This window comes from Aphelocoma coerulescens, chromosome 11 (genome assembly GCF_041296385.1).
Source record: "Aphelocoma coerulescens isolate FSJ_1873_10779 chromosome 11, UR_Acoe_1.0, whole genome shotgun sequence".
NCBI classification, from domain to species: Eukaryota; Metazoa; Chordata; class Aves; order Passeriformes; family Corvidae; genus Aphelocoma; species Aphelocoma coerulescens.
In genome coordinates this window covers 2,310,083-2,317,860 of record NC_091025.1, presented here as the reverse complement: position 1 = coordinate 2,317,860, position 7,778 = coordinate 2,310,083, and the positions used below count along the sequence as shown (strand labels likewise).

The 7,778-nt window shown below is 49.2% G+C and overlaps 1 non-coding gene across 1 annotated transcript; it reads right to left on the bottom strand.

The window, feature by feature from the left end:
- Positions 1–182: 182 nt before the first annotated feature.
- TRNAM-CAU (transfer RNA methionine (anticodon CAU)) lies at positions 183–255 on the bottom strand. Its single transcript has one exon. It is a non-coding gene; the product is annotated as a tRNA-Met (tRNA).
- Between the last annotated feature and the right edge of the window lie 7,523 nt (positions 256–7,778).

Sequence of the window (7,778 nt, the reverse complement as noted above, 5' to 3'; positions counted from 1 at the left end):
CATGGCGGGGCCGGTGCTCGGTAACGGGGCGCGCTGCGGGCCGGTGCAGGGCTGGGGAGCGCGTTCCCCCCGCTTCGATCCCGCCTCCTGCTCGAAATCCATGGGAAAAAAAAAGGATATTCCCTACGGAAAGGCTGCCTGCGGGAGGGGGAAAAACAAAACGAAAAGGAGGAAACCGTCTTTGCCCCGTGTGAGGATCGAACTCACGACCTTCAGATTATGAGACTGACGCGCTACCTACTGCGCTAACGAGGCTCCTCGAGGAACGCCGCCCCGCGCGGGACTCTTGTCCCTGTGCCTCCGCTTCCCCGGACTCTCGCCAGTGCTCCTGTCGTCACCGCCGTTCCCGAGGCGCTGTCTGAGAAACCTCCTTCCTTACAAAAAGCTCCTTTTCTGCATCTGTTTTGTTCGTTTCGTTGTTTTTTTCCCCATTCGTTCTTCTCCCTGCTTTTCTGCCTGCCAGACCTCAGATTTTGTGGAAATGGCTCCTCTTTCCCACGCTGTTCTGCAAGAAAGATCTTGGGTTTTGTCTCTTCTCTTTATTTTGTAAATGGGTCCTATTTTTTTCATGTTGTTCTGCAAAACAGCTGCAGAGTCCTTCGGGGTTCCTAAGCATCCTCATCCTGCTGGCCAGGAATAGACCGTGAGGACTGCACTGACAACATGCTCACGAGGAAATCAAATTGCTTCCACATAATTAACACAAATTAGAGCCAGCCTCGTTTGCTGCGAAGAGATGCTGTTCAGCTGGGATTTCTGCAGTGGAATGAGCTCCCTGCTCTCAGAGAGTGCTCAGCACAAGAGGGTCCCCAGTGATGCAGGCTGAAGCGCTGCCCTGAATCCTAATGGAGGGGCCTCACCCTCAGCGAGGGTCCCACGGCAGCAGTCACCATGACAATCAAGCAACAAATCCCCAAACTGGCAGAAGCCAGGAAAAGAGAGATTTAATTGATGCAGGAAGTCTGCGAGCGTCGCCCACAAGAATCGCTGCAGGGAGGCTGCTCTGCAGAGCGGGGAGCTGGCAGAGGATGAAGGACGAACAGACCTTTGGACACTGTAGAATTGTAGAATGGTTTGGGTTGGAAGGGATCTTAAAATCATCCCATTCTCCCCCTGCCATGGGCAAGGACACCTTCCACCATCCCAGGTTGCTCCAAGCCCAGTCCAGCCTGGCCTTGGACACTTCCAGGGATCCAGGGGCAGCCACAGCTGCTCTGGGCACCCTGTGCCAGGGCCTCACCACCCTCACAGACAGGAATTCCTTCCCAATATCCCATCTCTCCCTGCCCCCTGGCAGTGGGAAGCCATTCCCTGTGTCCTGTCCCTCCAGCCCTTGTCCGCAGTCCCTCTCCAGCTCTCCTGGAGCCCCTTTAGGCCCTGCAAGGGGCTCTGAGCTCTCCCTGGATCCTTCTCTTCTGCAGGTGAACACCCCCAGCTCTCCCAGCCTGGCTCCAGAGCAGAGGGGCTCCAGCTTTTGGAGCATTTCTGTGGCTCCTCTGGACTCCCTCCAGCAGCTCCACATCCTTCTTACATTGGGGGCTCCAGGGCTGGACACAGAACTCCAGTGGGGTTTCATGAGAGCAGAGAAGAGGGGGAGAATCACCCCCCTTGTCCCACTGCTCACACTCCTTTTAAGTCCTACCAGACCAGATGAGATGCTTGAGTTGCCCAAGGATTTTACTGATGGGCAGCTGTTGTTTTCGAGGCCAGGATACCCTGATTCCCAAGGATCTGGGTGGCCATGCACATGGGATGATCACATCCAGGCCGCCTCGTGGTACAAACAACATTGCTCCAACCCTGGGATGAGCAAACGCTCGGTTTCTCCCAGGCTGAACCGCTGCATTCCGCCCTCTGACTCTGCCCACGTGCAGGATGAGGTGTCATTTTTAGTGCTGTGCTAATCCTTTGGGGCCTCAGTGATGGACAAATTTAGTGCCCGCAGTTCTGATTACATTACAAGAAGCTGCTCCAAGCATCTAAACCAAAGCACATGGACAGTGAGTCATGTAAACCAAACACCAGCTCTCTGGAAATACGGCCGGAGCTGTTTTGCACCTGTAGGGAATCACATGGCTTTTCCCACGTTGTTACATTATGCTCAACTGGTACTCAAAGGTTCTGACACAGCTTTCGAAGGCCTTGTCATGTCTGTTTGTTTAGGAACTGATGGATTCATGGAGGGGACAGGGAAGAGTACTGAAGGCAAGGATTTTCATGTGAATGAAACAAAAGATGTCCTGGGTGACATTGCCTGGAGCAGAACCACGGCAGTCTAGAGCACACACATGCTTTCCCCTCTTTTGCCTTTCTATTTTTATCTGAACTTTATTCTTTTTCCTTTTCCACTGAATGCTCCTGCTGCCTAATCACCCTACAACCTTCTCTCCTTTCCCTCACCCACCTGACCCCTATAACCTTACCCCACAGTCTTGGCTCCGTGGGTGCTGAGCCACATCTCTCATCAATCAGGCTTTCCCTTGGCCCACTGACCCCCTTTCCAGTCCAGCCCAGCAGAAGGCAGGACAGCCCATCCCAAATCCATGCCAATTCCCAAGGAACTCCATTGCCCCGTGCTGATTTACTCCAGGTGAAGAAGGGCAAGGCGAAAAGTCTGCCCGGCAGCACCCACCTGCATCCCACACTGATGTCACCCAGAGCCCAGCAAAGCCTGAGGCAAAGCTCTCAGTGCTCCAAGTGACCATGTTTCCCCTTCCCACAGAGCAGAGTGAGGAAATCCCAGCCTTTCATCACATCAGAGAGGAGAAACACTCGCTGTCTCCAAATTCCAGTGCTGTTCTTGTGGAGTAACACACAATAATTTTGGAGCCTGGGCACATCCCAGGTCCTTGGGGCCCAGAAGGTGGAGAGCTGGTGCACAACAGGGTGGTTATAACTGAACTTCACCGTCAACTTCAGTATCCACCACCCCATCATCCAAGTATAAAACTGCTGCTTTCTCCCCTATCTTACCAAATCCATTATCTGAATCAACCAGCTTTGTTTGTCACGGTAGGGAAGACAGGAAAAGTGAGTTATCATCATCTCCCAGCCTCTGTGGCACTCTCTGAGCACCCTCCTTGCAAAACATTCCCAGAGTAATGGCCCAGAGCTTTCCAGTGCTGCTGTCTCAGGCAGGCAGCTTGCAGCTATTACCACAGGGCTCTTGAAAAAGGATGCAGCGAAAGGGGAAATGTTATTGTTTCATTTCCCCTCAGCAATTAAGGAGCTGATGCAGCTCTTGCTGTAGTCAATTAGTCTTCACGCTCACTAAAGGGCTTTGGATGGGTCCCAAAGTTAGTGTCCTCATTTTCTGTAATCCTGGATGTGTTTACCCCTTCCCAGGCTCTGAGCGGGGATGAGCCAGCTGATGGCACATCCAGCCAATTAGAACCACAACAGGGAGGAGAGAATGATTTATTTTCCATTTGGCAAGAGGGACAGAAGAGTGTGGCAAGGCAGGCCGAGACAGATGAACAAACCCTCTCTGCAAGCCCTGTTTGCCACAGAGAGTATTTGCAGCATGTCTTTTTGGCATGGGCCTGCACTGACATTTCTGCTTTGTAATAAAAAACAAAGACTCCTCCTGCCTCCTAAAAAACTGCCTCCATCCTTGGAGGCAGGACACATCAAAGGGAGAATATTCCAATAGAAAGACCAAAGAGTTTTGCTTTGGTTTTTGTAATGTGTGTATTTTAAGCTGGAAAACAGCTCTTCTTGTCCTGAGTCTATGATTTCCCACTTCCTTGCTCTCTCTGTGGACATCGATCTCACCAGACTTTGCAGGATAAACACCCTTGGACAGGCTGGGCTCTTCAGGGAAAATCCAGAGCACTGCAGAAAAGCTGCTGATGGCTCAGGAAGTGGTTACATCCTTCTGCTTTAGAGCAGAGCTCTCTTTAATTGGCTCCCACTGCCAGAGGGCAGGGATAGATGGGATATTGGGAAGGAATTCTTCCCTGGGAGGGTGGTGAGGCCCTGGCACAGGGTGCCCAGAGCAGCTGTGACTGCTCCTGGATCCCTGGAAGTGCCCCCTGGACGGGGCTTGGAGCAACCTGGGATAGTGGGAGGTGTCCTTACCCATTGCAGGGCGTGGGACGAGATGAGCTTTAAGATCCCTTCCAACCCAAAGCTTTAAGACCTATTCCAACCTTCCAACCCCAAACATTCCATGATTCTATGATTTATGGAAGAGGGCACGATCTTTCTTCAGCGCGCTGTCCTTGTTTCTCAGCGTCAGTGAGGAGGGTGTTAACTGAACCACAGGCAACGTAGTACTCGGTTAATATTTGAACATTGGGGCATTGCTGCAATCCTAGGAGTATCAAAAATCAGGGGAAGACCTTGTTACACGCTGTGTTATTCCACGATGTCCCCGCTCCGCCTCCCGCGCTCGCGCTGTCGTTGCTGCTTGCCAAGACGTTATGGATTTTCTGAGTGAAAAGCAGTACACAAACACAACTCACTGTTGCTTACACCAACTGATTTACTGTGTTCCCTCGTGAAAGCAACGTCTCCCACTTAAAACTTGATCCTGGAGCCAAGAGCCGTTCGCTGGAGCAGCAGGAACAGCAGGAACTGATGTCGGTTATGGTACCCGGCAATGATGTCTTGGGCAATCCTTCGTGCAGAGGGAGTGCAGGGAGTTTTTAGCCAAACATTCTAGGAACACGATGTTTTTGTGATGACATTGCACACATCTGTGTGTTAGCTTGGATTTGCCAACCAAAAAAGCATGTCTAATAGTCTAGAACATGTGATATTCCAACAGACAGTGTTGTGTTCCCACTGAGGGACGGGCTCAGCTGTTGTTAGACCTCAGAGAAAACCCACCCAGGCAAAATGTTCTGCAAGTGGTCTCTTTAGCTTTACTTTTCTCAAATTACACTTTTCTACCCCCAAAACAGGTATTTTGCCATTCTCACTACTTCTTCCTAAAGTTCTCCTAACTCAAATGGTGACATTTGAAGTGTGGGAATTTGTTCTTAAGGGTAGCCACCATCTTGAGGCAAATTTAAGAGGAAAACTTCCCAGAAGAGTTATTTTAAGGCATTGCAAACAATTCTCTATTATTTGATTCTGCCTGAAAATGTCCAATAGCAGCTGGGTAATGGCTGCACGCTTATAAAAAAAGCTAAACCACATTAATCTTGAGCTGAGCTGGATCAATAAGAACAATTTGTGAGAAAAGAACTGAGGGGAGGTATTTTAATTCAGGTTGAAATGCGAGTTATTATCAGCACAGTGTCCTTCCTTTTATTTTATGGGGCTTTTCTCTCCGTGTTCCTGGTGAATTTAATACTGCTGACAGCTGCTGAGCTCCCAGCCCCACACACTGAGCACTGTCTTCCAGGAAGGGTGCAGCACTGCAGAGGAACAGCTTTGCCTGTTCCCTGGAAAAAAAAGCCTTTTCAGTCCCGTTGTACCAGAAAAATGAGGGGATGATTTATAATTCTGAATGTGAAATACACTCACTTCATTGTGAGGCAGCTCATGTGGGAAAAAAATAGGAAAAGTGGGAGTTTTTCCCAAGGGAATTGCTGTGAATGTCAGCCACGGTTTGGAGTCACTGGCTTTTTTTCATACTGGCTTTTTAACAAAAAAACACCAACCCAACCTTGTGGAAGATAGAACAGTTGGGAAAACCTGTTTTTCTTTTTGTCTCTACTTGGTATTTAGTCTGGTGTATTAGGTGCAGCCAGGAGGATCTGAACTGGAATCCAAACCCGGCCTGTGCTCTAACCTGCTTTGTAAATTTGGGAAATCACATCTCCTTTGCCTCAGGAAAAACTAGGGCTGACAGGGATTGTAGGGGATTATTTACCCCATCCTTCTCCCTGAGATCAGAACAATTCTCCCTGAACTCTTCAGAGCAGACGTTTTACTAATTTCTCATTAAATAAAAACACCCAAAGGTGATTATTCCATTTCTTTCCTGGGGAATTTCTTCTGGTGCTCAACTATTCTTACCCTTAGCCCAGTGCCTAATTTCTACGGCCTTTTCCAAGATGTAAGCTCATTATTTCTCATCCTGGTCCCACAGCATGCAGGGAAGAGCTAATTCCCTCCTGCTCTGCAGAAACCTTTTGCATATTTGAAGACGATGTAATGTCCCCTTTGGATTAAGTCTCCTCCTCCTCAGCCTGAACGCTTTGTAAAATGTTCTAAGGCCAGGATAAAAATGCTCTGCGGCTCCATTTTTGAAGGGCTCCATTCCAGCGCCGTTGCCGAGTCTGAAGCCAAAGCATTTTCCAAAGCAGCGTTTTCTCACTAGGGCTGGGGGGCTGTGCTGAGGCAGAGCTGATCCCAAAGGCTATGTCCATGCTGTCATTCCAACTGCTCCTAACACCTTCCTCAAATCCAGACTCGCCAACTGTCTGTGCTGTCGACACGCAGACACGGGCGAAGGCTGAGATGAGGAGGGAAAGGTCAGGCGAGAGTCTCGGTGTGGATCTAAGTTTCCTTCTCACAGTCTCTGCAGATTATTTATGAGAGGAGCATGTGATAGCCCAGCCTGTCAGCAGATACTCTGATTGTGGCTCTCCCCAAGCACCATATGGATGCTTTCAGCCGGAGCTGCAGCCCTGCTAACAGTCAGCTTGTGGATGCAAACCACACGGCACACAGAGCCCGGAATTGTCAGCCCTGACTCCAGGATGCACCTGTACACCCCAAAAATAACATTATGTGGTTTCACCAGGGCTCATCCTCCTGCCTTCAGCCTTCAGACACAATTCCGAGAGCGTGGTGGAATTTCCTCATCCTGGAAAACGTTTTTTTTAAAGGCAGACATTTAAATAAAGAAGAGTTCTGTTGACACAGAAATGTGGGATTGTTGGTTTAAGCTGCAGATGTATCAGTGTTCTGCTGGTCATCCATGTCTCACCTGCTGTCCCTGGACAGTGATGTGATGGACAGAGCAATCATACACCTTAGGGCTGTATTTCCTTGTTAGTCACATCTTTAATGGCCTCATAATTACAGGTCACCGGAACTGTGTGACCGTGAATCACAAAAACAGGTAATGAACCCTCATTCCTTTGTGTGAGTGCAGATTCACTCCAACCTCAATGCATTGCTCCACCCCAAAAATGCAAAAACACTGATAATCTCTAAACTGGTTAGAAAGCTGTCCTTCTCCCTGTACTCCCCAAGGACAATCCTGGCTGCACCTCTCTGCCCCCTGGATTGTACAGTGAGATTGTGTCACCCTATTGCCACAAATTCATCCTTAAATTTCAAAACACGGTGCTGGGAATGTATGTGAGAGAAAGAGAGAAGGAGAGATGCAGCTGAAAGGCTCCAGCCAACAGCTTGTGTCAGAAAGCTGCTAAGCAGGAAACAGTTGGGCAGTTTTACTCACAACATGGTATCTGTGACTGAAATTGTGATTTAATCAATTCCTTACAAACCGCACGAGACCAGGAGGTAGCTTCCAAGACAATTGGAGCACCTGCTCCTAAAATTTTGTTCCCCAAATATAAACTCTACCACATACTCATGTCAATGTGAAGGCAAACTGGTGAGAGATCATTGAACTTGCACCTTTGCATGGAGAAAAGTGGTTAAGTGCTCATGCTGTTGAAGGGGACGTTGTGGGGCATTCCAAGGTGGCCATGGCTGTGAGTTCATGGAATCGTGGCAGAATGCAATACCAGGGTAGAGGGGACCCCAAGGATCATCTAGTCCAACCTTCCGTGGCAAAAGCACAATCTAGACAATCTAGACAAGACGGCTGAATCTTAAAAGTGTCCGATATTGGGGAATCTGCTGCTTGC